Below are 15,839 nucleotides of genomic sequence, written 5' to 3'. Positions count from 1 at the left end.
AAAAATGGTACTCAAAAAAAAAAAAGTTGCACCTTTTAGTGTTCATTCATTTCAGGTCTACTTAATAGAAAAATTCTAGCACCTGCATTTATTTAAAGGTTGCTTGCATTAATACTCTTAACTCTCCCAGTACATACAAGCACCTAGAATGCATTCTCATTGTGCAATAGAAAGTGCACGATCTTCAGCAGTTTTCTTATTGACTTTCATAATTAATAAATCAAATTTTAGTTTTCAGTCCCTTTGCATCTAGGGGTATTTTGTGCTCAGTAGGCTAGGAGGTATGTGCCAGCAGATTGTCTTGCCAGTTGGAATTCCTCAGGGCACTGAGAAATGTTGAGGAACAGGGACTTCTGCCTCCAGGTCTGCCACTAGTTTTACTGATTGCCTGAGTAGTTGGAGCTGCAGCATTAAAGCATCCTTTCCCAAGAAGTGCAGCATGGGGGAGCAAGAGAACACGTGCTAGTGTGTTCACATCTGGCATTAACATATAAAATTTGAGGCATATAAAATTTCTTCCCGTACAACTAAATTAAAAACCTGTGGCATAAGGTAAACTGACAAGTGCAAAACTCCTTGGGTGGGAAATTTTAAATGGTTACAAATGTCTCCTGAAAGCTGCTTCTGGAAAAATTACTGAGCAAGGCTGTTTCCAGGCATACTGCTTAACAGTGTCAGGGAGAGCTGTCCTGATTCTATGATCAGTGTTGCATTTTGGAGAAAATATTCTGTTCTGGTCACTAAAGCAACGTTGCTGAACAGAGCATGGAGCAGAGGCCAGGCTGCAGAGCTGAGTTATGCTGTGTAAAATAAGCACATCTCTGCTCTTGTTGGTTGAGAGGACTGGACAGCTGCAGTTCACTGCTGCTCTGTTGGGTAAGGTGGTGAACACTGATAGCTATTGACTTGTAGACACATTATCTCTCTGTTGGGCAATGTTTCCAATTTGAATTTGTATCTCTTGGGATGTCTCAGCTGGAGTCATGCACTAGATGCTTGTCCCTGGAGACCTCGTTTCTGATTTAATTTGACATACTTATTCATATTTCTACTTGAGCAGGACCAAGTCTAAGTAGCATAGGCTCTTTCTGAGTGACTCTGAGGCAGGCCCAGAGGCAGTAATGTTGATGGTCACATGAGCTATTGTGCTGTCCGTCTTTAGATCAGTTGGAGTTGTGAGCTCTCATGTTCATGGTTGTAGACTCTGTGGAGAAGCATGAAAAAAGGTAATGAAGATCTTGACTTCCAAGATGCTACCTTCTAACCATATCTGTTCAAAGTAGTGAGAGGTGCAGGACACTGCACTTCTGCAACAGCAGGTCTCCTGGGAGGTGTAAACTGCTTGCTCAGCCAGGCTTCTGTGGGGACACCAACCCCAGTTGCTAATGTAGAAAAGCAGAATTGTATGCAGGATTATGTGAACTACAAGTAAACTTGACATGAGCTACAGTTGCTGGAGCAGATTGAGGCTGTCTTGGTCTTTCCAGTGCTGATACTTTTCTGCTCAGGTAGGGCGAAGTTTGACGAATGAATGTCCAGCCTTGTGTTCTTGTTTAGACTGAAATTAGGTTACAACCTATGTTGAGTTCAAAGAGAAATGCAGCTTCAGTTGTAATGCCCATACTTGCTTCCTCCTGATGCTAGTCTCTGTTGTCCCTTGTCCACGTTGTGTTACTACACAAGTGTTAACATCTATATTAATATTTTTGTTGATTGTATTAGCAACCCTGCCGTTTATAGTACTCATGTTGCAAATATAGTCCTATGTGAAGGCACTTAGGAAGATGTGTTATGGCTGTAGAGACCCAAGTGATCAATAGCTTTTAGATTACTGTGTCACTAAACAGCAGGCTGAGACATGGAAAGGCACTGTTACTTTAGGGATGAGAGATTTTTAGAAAATAAATCAATAGTGAATACAGGCAGATTGATTTCCAGTTCAAATAATTCCAAGAAATACGGAGCCCAGGGGAAACCATTCCATTCAAACTTGGAAATAAACACCATGTGCTTGCTTTCATTTATGTATTTGGGTCAGTACTCTTGAAAATGGAGAGGGAGCCACTGGGCAGTGTATTGGACTGGAAATGGGGAACCTGGGTTCTGCTTTGAAGTCTGCTGGCAACCCCTCCATCACCTACCCAGGCTCCCTTTGATGCTAACAGCCTTCACTCTGGGTTTGCGCACACAAAACCTCCAGTGCACAGGGACCAGCTGGCACGATTCCCAGTTAGAGCCCCTCTGGGGACTAACAGAAGTGTAAGCAATAACAAACATTCAGGAAGGTGATTTTGCTTTCAGAATGCCTTCCTTTTTAATGCTCAAGTGGCCATGGGCTAAATGGTTATTAGTAGCTGTCAGGTGCAGCAGCCTGCCGGATAGCTTATAAGCAGGTATGCCATTAAGCTGCCAAGTATGCTGCTGCTTCTCCAGGAAGTGCTGTGATGTCTTGCGTGTGCAGGTGTGTTAACACAGCATGACATCATTGAGTGCACATGGGCAAACTCCTGTTCGTGTATCTGTGCCTGAGGAAGGCCAGGGACACGGTATCCTAAGGAGAACAGTTGTACTTGAAATAAGAAGTGAGAGATACTTGCATGTTGTCCTGTCATGTAGTTCTGTTCCTCCTTGTCCAAACAGGAGAAGGATGCTGGCTGCTCTAATCTGACTTCTGTGTCTCAATTTAGCAAAGGTGGTTTCCTGCTGGTGGCAAGGGGAGGGATAGTACTTTGGCCTGAGGTTTGGGAGACCTGGAGTGAAGTCCTTTCCTGGTGTTGGATGTCCATGACACACACAGCCATGTCACCTGGCCTGACTGTGCTCCATGTGCCAAGTATGGAGAAAATAATATTCCTTTTCCTTGAAAGAATGAAGGGTAATTATTTTAAGGCACTGAGATAAGGGGAGCTGTATAAGCATCTAAGACAAATAGATTTGTTCCACTGAATTCAGTGGCAGAACTTTTAATGGGAGCAAGATCCGGGCCCCATCTGATAAAGAACTTCATCTGGATTACATATGGGGGCAGGCATTAAAGGACCCATCTAAGGATCTCCCCTCTGGAGTACATCTATAAAAGACCCTCTGTAGTTCTGTTCAAAGCTCACAGTAATGCCAGTCTCCTCAGGACAATTCACTTAGATCATTCAGAAACTCTTTCTTGTCTAAGCCCTGATGCTCTCCCCAAGTGGAAGAATGTGGTTAAAACTCCCATGCAGGGAAGACTGGAGATTTGTTTTTTATTTGAACCCAAAACATTAACAAATTGGACACACGTGCTTTGAGACTAGAGACCGTTCTTACTTAAGCCAATGCAAAATTCTCCTTGATCCCAGCAGGATCAAGCTCTTGAATATTGCTTTTACCTTTTTAGAATATCTGCCTCTAAATGAAACAGCCGGTGACAAACTCATTCTGGATTTAGACTCCTTGACTGATTTGCTGCCAGAGAGGTTTGCAGACTCTCTCTAGGGACAGGGGAGTTCATAGTCTAATTGCTGAATGAAAGACCAAGGGCAGGTATCATCGAGCCTTCTCTTGAGGGGCACACTGTTTTGCATGTGAAAGTCAGTGCCCTTTGCTAGAATTTTTCAGTATTTTAACACCTAATGCTCTTGTCAGTCTTGTTCCAGCCTGTGTAGTGCTTCTGCTCATATGAGTGTGATTTTCTTCCTCTTCATATGAACGTACTGACAGGTGAGTATTATATGTGTAGGAAGCTATTCAGCAGGAACATATGCCTTGAATATGTTAAAATTCCTTGCAAGTCACTTGATCAATGTGGAGTATTTGTGTCCCCCCTGTAACTTTGCCCTAAATTCATATTCATCAACAGAGGTTGCTCAGTACTTAATGGGACACTTGGGCATTGAGCGAAGGGAAGGGACAATACGCAAACAGAGTGAAGAATGAGGACAAATGTAGATGAACTTCCTCAAACAGGCACAAAATGCTCATTCCTGAATAAAAAATGTGAAAAGGTCAAGTGCCCCCAGAGGTTTCTATTGTGACAGGCACTTAACCCCTTCACTCCTGGTTATCTGCTTCAGCTGCTGGGCCACTCAGTGCACAAGTGCCATTAGCATCAGTGGAATGTGGGGCCAGGGAGCGGTGCAGGATATGGCTGGTTGAGACCCACCTCCCTTCTAGGCAGCAGGCGCTGGGTTAGGAGGAAATAATCCTTGTGGACGCTGACCCTGTCAGTAGCTGTGTCTAGAGATAATTATTTCCTAACATGTAACCTTTTCATGGTCAATTGCCTCAGTATATTAGACAGAAGTGTGATTTCCTTCTATCTTCAGACACACAAGCTCTTGTCCTTCCCACTTTAGGGATGTAACTTAGCAAGTGAGCAGACAACCCAGTGCTCTCTGGCAAATGCTGTTCCTGTTTTGCTTAAATGGAAAAGAGGTTTGCTTTTCCTCACCACTGAGCAGAAAGGATGTGTGATATAGGCCCACTCCCATGCTTTTTTGCAGACAGGGGTTTCCCTTTAAGAATTTAATACTAATCAGACAACTGTCAGTGTTTAGCAATCTTCTGCTCCACCAGACTCATCTCGTGTTGACTGAATCTGGTTTACCTTTTCCCAGCTTGTGACGCTTCAGCGTATGCCCCTTGACACATCACCAAGGCATCTAAGAAGCAAGATCAGCAGAGTATGTCAGTACAGCCGCTCGGAAGGCATCAGGTTTGATATAGTCAGGAGCATCAGAATGAGCAGCCAGGGGTGAAGACAGTTCTCTGGCGTGACCCCATGAGCGCAGCCTACTCCTGCCCAAAGTGCACCCTACAGAGCAGTTGGAGACTGGCATGGAAAGCTTCAGGAAGGACCCTGTTCCTACTGCTCCCTCCCCCCCACCCCCCCAAATACTCCTCTTTGCTTGTTGGTGTTACAGCCTGTTCCGAAGAGACTTGGGCACATCACCCAGAATTCTTGTGTTTGAGCTGGTCTGTTTTGGAGCAACATAAGCAAAGTTACTCATCTAGCACTGTGGAGACAGTTGTGTGGACTGAGATGAGCAGAACAATGATAAAAACCCAGTAAGTGTTGCTGAGCATCTTTCGTAGTCAATATTTTTACAACCTTCTTCTTGCTTTGTAACAGGATCTAATTGGTTTAAAAAAAAAAAATCAAAACTAGGTCAGTTTGTCATTGGGCCTTGTAAGAATTTAGATAAATCTCTAGACTTTTGTTGGAAGTTAATTTGAGCCAGACTTAGGAAAAATATATATTAATATACCCACAGTCTCACGTGAGAAACTTGTAGGCAGCGATTTGGGATTCAAAGCCATACTCGTATTCCTAAGACTAAATTCAAAGCCGTCGTTTAAAAGCAAGCTCGCACACGCGTATGTCCTGATCTTTAATTAGGCAAAACTCCCACTGACATCAATAGGAGTTTGACTTGAATAAGAACTGCAGGATCAGGTCCATAATTTGGTACCTGGGATTTGATTAAGCAGCTAAATTACTAGAACAGTTTCCCCATGAGTATAATTGCCTAATTAATTTTTAAAATAGCTAAGTTCAGCACTGAATATGGTGTACCTCTTGCCACAAGACATGTATGCTGTTTAATGCAAGTTGATGGAGCTATTTGCAAGAGTCTATAGAGTTTATTTTACGGTTAAGTAGTACTGTTTATTTAAAGTTCAGAAGTAGTCACCATTGTGTTATATTTCAGAAAATATTTTCTTGTAGTAGAGTTCACTCGTAATCTAGTTTGGCTGTTAGTTTTTCAAATGCGTTTTAAAGAGTAGTGCTCTACTGTCTCCTAATTCTTGTGTTCTGGCTTCTGTAATTCGTTTCAGAGGTGGGAAAACTCTCTGGAGACTGGGAGAGACCTTATTCTCCAAGATTTTTAAATTCAGTATTTGGAATGTTTTTCTCTTATAATTGATTCTTTTTTCTTGTGTCCCAGCATAATGCCTATGATAAATCATATATTTATCTTAATATGTATAGGTACATACCTACATATATTGTTTGTTGCTGTTGAAGTTCCAGTCTAACGCTGCAGGCTGTAAGGCTGTAGTTGATACATTTTTTCAGGACAGGCTTTCACAACAGAAAGTGCCTTTTTTTTTTTTTTTTTTTTTCTTTTTTAATCAGGCCTTTTCTTTCAAAAAGGGATAGAGAGATCTTAGCATTGGCTTCCTAAGTGGAAATAATTGCAGGAGTTGCAGTGTGGAAAAGTAGAAGCTGTTCTACCTAGATGTATACATATATGCCTGTGTATGTTTGTGTATGTGTCTGTGTATATAGACATAATTAGACTCCTAGTTGGCATAATGCATAATGCTTGCTCATGTTGTTGACAGTTACTTAATAATGCACGCTTTCCCATTCTCCCCAGCTGAATTCTTAAGGCATTACCATGGGAATTTTCCTTTTCTGGGGATTGTAACAGAGCTCTAGGACTAGTTGTTTTTGTGATGTGTTTCTTGACTGGCTGGAGTGGCCCTTATTCAGGAACTCCATCCAAGCATCTCCCATAGAGAATGAAACCATCAGCTGTCCTTGAAGCAGTGCTCCATACTGCGATAACACATAACGGTGAGTCTTGTGTCTTTGGTGAGCCTTTCAGTGTGATGGAATCTTGGGTTTTAACATGCTCAAAGCGTGGCCAGGAATTTAATTTCAGCATGTCGCCATATGAAGTGGGATGCAGTCAAATGTATCCTTTGGAAAGGCAGGATTGAAGTTTTTGGCAACCATACTGCTCCTTTTAATGGCTCTAAGAATACTTGAAAGGTAAACATGGTGTGACTCTGAAACTGCAGCCACAGGCTCAAATTGGCTGAAGCCTGCAGTCTTGATGTCTTCCTAAATGATAGCTTTTTTTTTTTCTGTTCTGCCAGTGTCATAGCCTTGCCCACAAAATAGCCATTCCTGCGTCCTTGAAAATTAGTAATTAGGTCCACCCAAAATGATGAGATGGTTTTAAAAGTGGGAAGATTATCTTTTATGTTTAAATTGGAGCTATTTTGAAGGCTGTCCTGTTGTCTTGCTTTGCCAGCTTTTATTTTGCATTCAGCTCATGTTTTTGATATTTTTCTGTGAGGGAATCAGAAAGGAATACAAGGAACATAAACTTTCAGCTTTGGTTTAAAAAGAAAAAAAGACTACTGTCTTGATTTCTGCTTCTGAAATTCTCTGAGATGTCATTATTTAGTGTCATTAATGATGACTATTGTCTAGAAGTAAGGAATACTGATTAAGGATTCTCTGGGTCTTAAATAAAATTTAGAGATGCCTTGATTATTTTTTCCCCTCTCTCTTTTGCTAGTGCTGAATCTCAGTAAAATTAAGGAGACTCCTCTGTTATGGAAACATGGAAGGTAAAAAGAGAGTGCAAAGTCTACTTACCATAATTCCGGCAGTAGCTTGTCTCCCACAGCTTTGGGAGTGTTGCACCCCTTCTCTCTGTGGCACTCTGACCTCCTCTAGCGGTGGCTGGGCCACAGAGAGCCTCTCTCAGCCGCCTGGCAGGGGTGTCCCAGATCTGGGGTAATTTGGTTCAGGGTTCTGGTTATCTGGACCAGGATCTCTGTTGTTAGGGATCCACTGGTGTGGGAGGTTTCCAATTCCCACAGACTCTACCATGTTTTCACCTTCTGCCACTATTTCTCCTTTGGACAACACTGGGAGCTGTGCGACAGTGTGTGTTGCTTACAAGAGCCAGAGAAATGTGGTGGAAGGCTGACAGATCCTATTAGCCATGCTTATTTTTAGTCTGGGTTTCTAAAATATGAAAACAGCAAAGAACAAACACCAATAATTTTGTTTCTTTGTCTCCCTCTCCTTAAAAAAAAAAAAAAAAAAATCCAAAACAGGAAAAAAAAAAATATAAAAAAATTGGGAGAAGATCCAAGTTTCCATTTCTCCTCAAAATTTATAGTCTTCTCTCTGTAACTGTGGACGCTTGAAAAATCAAGAGTAACACCACAAAAGGGAGATCTCTGTGTCTCGTTTTCCTTATTGTCTTGGCTCACTTGACCCTGTTGGGGATGTGCCCTTTCATTGTATGCTGCTGTTGGGCCTGTGAGGGCAAACAAAGGGAAATGAGTTCTGTATAAGCCCGCGGCATGATCAGGGACCAGCTGAATTAGTGGACCAGCCCCTGAAGCAGCGTAGCTGTACAGGGATGCAGCTCTAAAGTGCCAGGGTACTCCATTCCCCTTAGCCAGGAGCACTACTTGCCTAGTGTCTGCGAGATGCCTGGAGGCTGCAGTCCTCCTATTTGCTTTCCTGCAAGTGGCTGAGGATGGGGCACAGCCTTGCTGGTCTTGAGGGGAGAGAAAAACTGAACTAAACTTTCAAGAGCTACTGAATTGCGTCCCACTGCAACGTGAGGGTGAGAGATTGTTTCTCCTGTGATCCCTTTTGCTGGGCAGAAAGCAAGAATGTGCAGTCCAGGGATCCTCACCACAGGCTGTGGAGTGCCGTGTTGTTATCCCTGTTTTACATTCAAGGGAGTGGAGGTGGATTTAATCAAAGCCTTGCAGAGCAGAAGTGGTAGGACTGGATGTGGGGACTTCTGCCTCCCTGTGTGCTGGGCTCTCTTACTTTCAAGATTAATAACAAACGACCAGCTCCAAGAGGGTGGTACACAATACCTTTCTCTTTTAAACCAAATCCACTTCCAGTTGCAGCCTCAGAGTAGTTTGTCAAAGATCTTTCTGGCTAGCAGTCCTTTCACATGCTTCTTTCTAAAAACTCAAAAACCCTAGTCAGTGAAGGGATCATTTCTTTAATATCATAAATGGCTCCTTAGGCTTAAGCAACTGTGTATTATAACCCTTTTTTTTTTTTTTTTTTTCTGAACATTTTTGGCTAAGTCTAGGTAAAAAGCTTGATTTGTTATGTTTTTAAACAAAATAAGGTTAGCTGCTGGATTTTGCTACTGTGTGTTCTTTCTTCTGCTTCAGATAACTTTTACACTGCAAAAATACTGGAAATAATGAGTGCAACAGATTTCAGCCATGTATGAGATTGTGGGGAAAACAGTTTAGTATGATGCATGAAAATGTTGCTTTTACTGGCTTTGCTGCATCAGTCTCTTGCATCAAGGAAGATCAGTTCTCCTAGAAAAAGCTTCCTCTGTTTTGCATCTATATCAATTTCAGAGACTTCAGATCTCTTCCCTTTTCTTGGGAGAATTGAGGGAGTGTTTAATCTGAAGACCTACAGGGAGTGGCAATGCTGGGAAGTTTTCTAAGCCCCAGGCAAAAACTAAGTACCAGTATATTTCAGTCTGGAATATTTGAGGAACTTCATTTTTATCTTAAAGTGGTTTGAGACCCTGGAGAGCAATGCAAATCCCGTTCTTCTCTCTAAAATAAAACAGGAGCAAATATGTATGGTTGCTGCATTCTAGTAGGTTTTTTTTTTTTTTTTGGTTATGCTTTACCTCGCTATTAAATGCTTTTAAGTTGGATTAATCTGTGAAGTGCAGAGAAATTTGTATTTAGTTCTACTGTGATAACACTGTCTGATCACCTCTATAAAATAGGCAATAGGATTTTCCTGAGGAGAATTATTTTCTGTTTGAATGAGGGTGCTTTTCTAGACAATTTGCTTTGTCTTCTTTGAGAAACTGTGTCAATGGATCTGCATCGCTATCACCTGTGGTGAATGAATGAATTCTAGCCTAGCCTGGCTGTGTTTAACTTCAGTTTCTGTTAGGTCTTTGCTAGTCTGGGAAGCTTTGTTATCAGTTTGGTTCCCACATAGGTGTGTATGAACCTATGCTTTGATAAGCTAATTAGGCAGAGGTCTCTCACTAAAATGCCTGTCCCATCCTTTAATCAACTGTGTGACTGCTCTCAGCTGCTCCAGTTTTAAAGAGGCATTTTCTGTTTTTACCCCTTTACCAGTTCCCTCTCCTCTGCTATACTTTGTGGCTTGCCTTTAAATATTTTTGGAGGTGGGACGATCAGCATGTCAATACATTATCCAGGACCTGGGAGGGCCTCCGGATACTGCCTTAATAAATATGTTAAATAATAAAGCCCAGAAGAGAGGCTGCTTTAACAGTTATCAGGGCTTACCAGTGAAGAAACTGAGAGTAGATCCTGTTAGTCTCTCCCCTTGCTTAGCCAGCTGGGGGCATGGGAGGTGCTTAAAAGACCCACTGTAGCAAAATCATCATCATATTTCCTTCATAAATACATTGGTGGTTAGAATCTGTGGCTCTTCAATATTATTTTGTTGTTGTTGTTGTTTGTTTGTTTTTTCTTCCTGAAAAATGCTGTGTCCGCCTTCTTGAAAGCTGCGAGACATCTCCAAAGCTTGCCAGGCAGAAAAGCTCAGGGAGCTCTCAAAGGGTGTTTCTGCTTTTCCCTCTAACCTCTTACAGTCTCTACCTTTCCTCTGTTCTCTTTTCTTTCTTTGCTAGCAAGGCACTGTGTGCAGTCTTCTGTGAACCTTCGTGGGCCAGATTTCTCCCAGGTGCCTTTTTTCCTCCTCAGTAGCTGCAGAAGAGGCAGCGGATCTGAAGGGGAGATGTGTTTTATGATTTATGACACTTTAAGAAGTGTGTTTTGCAGCTGGATTGACAGAGCTGGCGACTGAAGTCCACCCAAGACCGGGCATGCAGAGCAGGGGATGGATCTACCCCCCAGTGCCTGTCCTTGTGCCTTGCAGCCACCCGTGGAGCGAGTGGGGCAGCCTCTGCTTGCTCAGCTCTTGCTTCTTCCCTGCTCAATCTGCCTGTGGCAAGAGAGGGATTAGTGCCAGGTGAACCCAGGACTCGTCACTTAGGAGAGCAGCATTGAGTGCAGCAGTTCATTTTACATCGCTGCTGGCCAGAAACCATGGGAGGGTTTATGCATGTGACCAGGCTCCATTATCCAGCTGTTTTTTTTTGTTTTTTTTTTTTACAACCCCACCTCCTCCTCCACGGGCTGCATCCTGATGGCAGGGTGTCAGCACAGTTTCCCAATGTGAGGGAGCTGGGCTTTATTCTGCTTTCTCCTGGCAGTCGCGTGCTCCGTTAGGTACTTCAAACAAGGCTCTTTCCCACGGTTTTGCTGTGTTAGTCTCTGCCTCTGCCCCTTTCTTGCCTGTAGCCTGAGGGCTGCAGCTCTCTAGCCATCTATTTATATGGCCCTCATTTGTCTTAGTCTCTTTGGCACTTATATGGTTCCCATTGGCCCAGGACCTGAATGTCTCCCAATATTTAATATATTTATCTTCACACATGCAGACACACACGCATACCTGTGAGGTCAGGAAGTACCATCAATCCTGTTGTACAGATGGAGGATGTTCAATGGTAATTGGTTAAACTGGGAGCAGGCAGAGACAGTGGCGGTGGTGGAGGAGGAAGGCTGAATACATCTGGTACAGAAAATGGCATCCCAGGCAATGGTTTGTCAGCCATGGGGCAGCACTGGGTATTCAAGTCTCCCCATTCAGACATGAATGTTGCAGCCAGTGGACTGCAAGGTCCCAGTCATGCCCTGTCCCTGATCCGGCCTCTTCGATCTTGAATATTGTTTTAAAATCAATTTTGTCCCAGTGGTACAATCTCAGCTATAAAAAGCTTTAGAAGTGTTCAGCCAGGATAGAGGTGTAGGTTGAAGTCCTCTTAGTCTGGCAGTGGAAGCAAATGATGTCTTAATGGCAGGACTCTTCCCTCTTGCTCACTGAATTTGCAGTTTTTGGGGGGGGGTTTGATGTCTCTCCCCCTGACCCCCCCTGCTTTTCTGTGGCACTAAGGTGAGGATGAGCCCAGCAGTCTAAAATACAGCCATTGGCTCAGGGGTTGCTTTGTTTTGTTACGGCGCTCTGAGCAGACTGTCTGCTGGGGCAGGAATTCTTGGCAGCTAACACACAGCAACACTATTCCTTGGCAGTAGCTTTCCGCTAGTATTTCCCAAAGATGGCAATGCTGCCAAACATATCTCCAAATGTATTGCAAACTCAAACAATTAGTAGTGTCTTCAATATAGGGACAATGCTTGTTGCGTTTAAAGAGCTAGGTCAAACCCCGTTGAGGTCAGTGGTAATCCTGTTCTTTTGAAGTCAACAGTGGCTTCTCCTGTACTTAAAGTTGACCGAGCAAAGCACCTGGCCGAGCAAGAGCCACAGACATATAACCAAAGCCACCATGTGAGAGCTGGGAGGGGAGAAGTCAGGTGGCTGCTTTCTGGGCCCATGCCTGGCCAATAGACCACGGTGCTTAATTAGTGTGGCAGCTGTTCTCCGTTAGCAATGCTTTCCTTAGGCACCTGCACTAATGTTCTTGATAGCAGCTAAGGAGAAAAAGGAGGAGGAAATTGCATCTATATTTAATTAATACTGCATTCATATTTTATTGCGGAGAGCCCTTAGGTGCAGGAAGATTCTCAGTGAGAACAATTGCTTTTGAGGGCTAGAGCCATTGTGTGGTGCTGAGAAGGCGAACTTCGGTTTTAAAAACAAACCCAAATTCCTTCCAGGGCAACCTGGGGAAGCCCTGGAACCCTCTGCCACTCACCTCCCCGCCTCAGGCTGCAAAGCAAGTGGCAAATTTGCTGATAATTCATATTTGATTAGCTTTAATATCTCCTAATTCACCAGTAGGAGTGAGAGAGGCTTGGTGAGCTGCAGACAAATATTGCACTGATTATTTTTTCCTTTTGATAAGCTGCCAGGCTTGGAGAGGTTTCCTTTTAGATTCTCTGAGCATACTCCCCTCTTCCAGCTGCACGCTGCGTTCCTTCTCTGGCTCCAAACCCCAGCAAGGAGATGCAATGTGTCATTAACATGGCCGTCACGTTCCTGTCCTGCATGGTTGGGTTGCTGTTAGCTGATGGTGGGTCTGAGTCAGTCCATGAGGCCGGCAGGGCGGTGTTGGCAGCCTGTGGAGCTGAGTGTATGCGAGAGGTGGCCACTTGCTGGGGTGGCCTTGGTCACTTTTGGGGCTACCTTGGGGCATCGCTTGCAGCATGGGTGTGTGTGATGTGATACTGGAAAGGGCTGCAGAAGCTGGCGATGCTTTGGGGTTAGCATGGCAGAGCAGGAGGTGCAGCAGCCCCACTGGCATGTGCCCTTCTTGCCGGAGGCCTGAATCCTGCAGGTGGGTTGCTGCTGTGCTCTCCAGCTGTGGTAGCAACCCAAAGGCAGAACATGCTCGCTGACCTGGTCTCAGCACTCACCCCTCTGTCCTCATTAGGAGCAGACTTGGTCCAGGAAGGAGACATTTTATAGTCTAGTCAGAGAAACATAAAAAATAGCCTTTGAAAGATTGTGCGTCGTAATAGCCCAAGCCTCTTAAAAAATTATGCACACACCCTTCATGCACCATTAAGTAGCATTGTTTCATTTAGTTAGTATGCGGTATAGTTCTTTCTGCTCGTATTTGCAAAACATGTTGCATCTTGTCTTCCAAAATGTTGTTATACACTATGGTTTTCATTATAAAGAAAAAATATGCAAACATTTATTATCCAAATAAAATTAAATATGATTTAAATGTTGAATCCTACTCCTCCTCTTTTCACTGACTCCACAGTTTTTCCTTGGAAGCGTCCAAAAGTCAGAGAGAGGAAAACTTGAAGTCAGAAGTGTTTACAGAAAGAAACATTTCTGTCTTCCTACAGCTACAAAAGAAACATTTGTTGCTGTAGATAACTCCTAAGCAAACTGCTGTCAAAACAATTAGTGTTATTTTTCTATTATCCTCCTATTTGAGAGTAAATAGCCATTTCATGAATATGTTAATTACCTGGTAGGTGCAGAAGATAAGTACATGCTATATCTCCACAAATGATGATAAAGCTTCTATTGTATACAAAAATTTCCAACAAGGATTATTTTTTTCAAATACTTGGGGTCAGGTGATTGCAGTTAAACTGCTCACAACTGGACCCATTCTACTTTGCTAACTTAAAGTTTTAACAAAAGTAATGCCATCGTGTGAATGAGGATTTTTTTCTTAAAGAAAAAGCAAGCAGATGAGTGGTCAGAACGGAATCCCTCCACTAGTTGAACATTTAAATCCTGTTGTGTTACTGCATTAAGTTTTAATGGATAACAGGTTCTAAAAAAAAAAATGCTAATGTAAGTACTATAGGGTGTTATGTCTTTGTACTATTGAATGCATGGTATTTTTAAATGTAAAGTAATAGTGGGTTACTCCATTTAAATTGGGCTGTCTGTAGGGCAGAAATTATTTGTGAATTTATCTGTCAGTAGGAACTGCAGGTTACTAGATAGATACGTTTGTTTATTTTTTAAATGATCCAAATATTTATTTTAGTGAAAGTGTGCTTATTCAGACTCTGGAGAAGCAGAAAAGTGCTGGTTTTCCTTTTGGAGATGTGTACATTTAGGGAAAAAAATTCAATATTCTGAAAAGTTGAATGCACCATTGTGCCAGATAATTAAAATGTAAATTTAAGTATCTATGCCTGCTTTGTGATTTTTTTTAATACTTTTAAGTTAGTTGTCTTTTAAAACATGTGGTCAGCTGTTGTATTCACATATGGTCAAATGATCAAAGTCTGAACTCCTCTCTAATTGTCCCCTGCTGCTTGTCTGCTCTGTCCATGATCAAGGCCTCAGCAGGTGATAAGAAAGGCATGAGAACAGGCTGGATGGAGAATGAGCTACTGAGGGGCCCAAGCTGAAAGAAATAAAGACTTCCAGTACATCACCCTGACAGTAAAGAACCAAGAAAAAGTGAAGTCTGGTTAGTTCTTATTTTTTTCTTTCTTTCTCGCCTTTTTTCCCCCTTGCTCACCAATCTGCATATATTTTTTTTTTTAGAGACAAAATGCAAATTTGGTAGTCTCTGTTTATTCTCAGCTCATATAAAAGGCAGAACCAAACAGCCTACTGCAGACATGTTTATTTACTTGCTAGGAGGAGGAAGCTGCTAAGTCACACAGTTTATAGTATTTCACATGTTTGTGGAAATCATTGCAATTCTTTTCATTTGTGCTTGTCATTGTTTGCCTGGAGTTCACTTTGCCAGATGGTTCTTTATTGTCACTGGTGTCCACACCTCGCTCTTGCATCACTTCAAGACCAAATGGTGTGAAGAGCTTTAATACTTAGAGGATTTAGTAAAAGTAAATCCACACTTTGTGGAAGGTTCATTCTCAGCTATTCAAGCAGGTCTAGCACTGATTCAGAGAGGGAGTAGCTGACCCAAGGAATGAAGAAAGGGTGAAATAAATGGATTGTCTTTGCCATTCCTGTCTGTCTCCTGCTCTCTTGCAGTCAAAATGCAAATGGAAAATTAAGGATCAATATCAGATTTAGAATGAGGAGTTAACAGTTAAAGAAAGTAAGTCGTAGTAAGGTTTGTTTTATTTATTTCCCTACATTTAGTGTAGAAAACAGTTGGCTGAATTTCTTAAGCTAAATTTCTCAGGCTTGCAGTAATGTATTTGTATGCATCATGTTTCTGGAACCATGTGAGGATTAATTTTTTACATGAATTTGCATGCAAATAGAGTACTCCCTTTTGGCTTCTGTGGAGTTGTTTCTTGATGTTTGCAAACACTGTCACTCAGATGCAAGAAGTGCGATTGCCCCATTTTACAGATGAGGAGGCAGTGGCCGGCTGAGAAAGAAGTGAATGTTGTGCAGATTGTCTTTTCCAAATGTAGGATTGTGGGGTAATTTGTATTTCATCATTAAAAACAGGTTTGAGTGGCTATTGCCCTAATTTTGCAGGTAGCTGAAGACTATTTGTCCAAATTACTACAGCAAGAAGAATGGACAGAGAGGTGATGTACCAAGTGTGTGTTTGCATGGATAGGGGACTACTTTAGCAGGAGGCAGGTGTGAGAGGATTTAGTGATTATTATAGAATAATCCTTGCGGCAATCAGACTATT

This window comes from Aythya marila (assembly GCF_965140915.1).
Source record: "Aythya marila genome assembly, chromosome: 13".
Taxonomy (NCBI): domain Eukaryota; kingdom Metazoa; phylum Chordata; class Aves; order Anseriformes; family Anatidae; genus Aythya; species Aythya marila.
The sequence above is the reverse complement of the archived record's forward strand: the minus strand, read 5'-3'. Positions refer to the sequence as shown.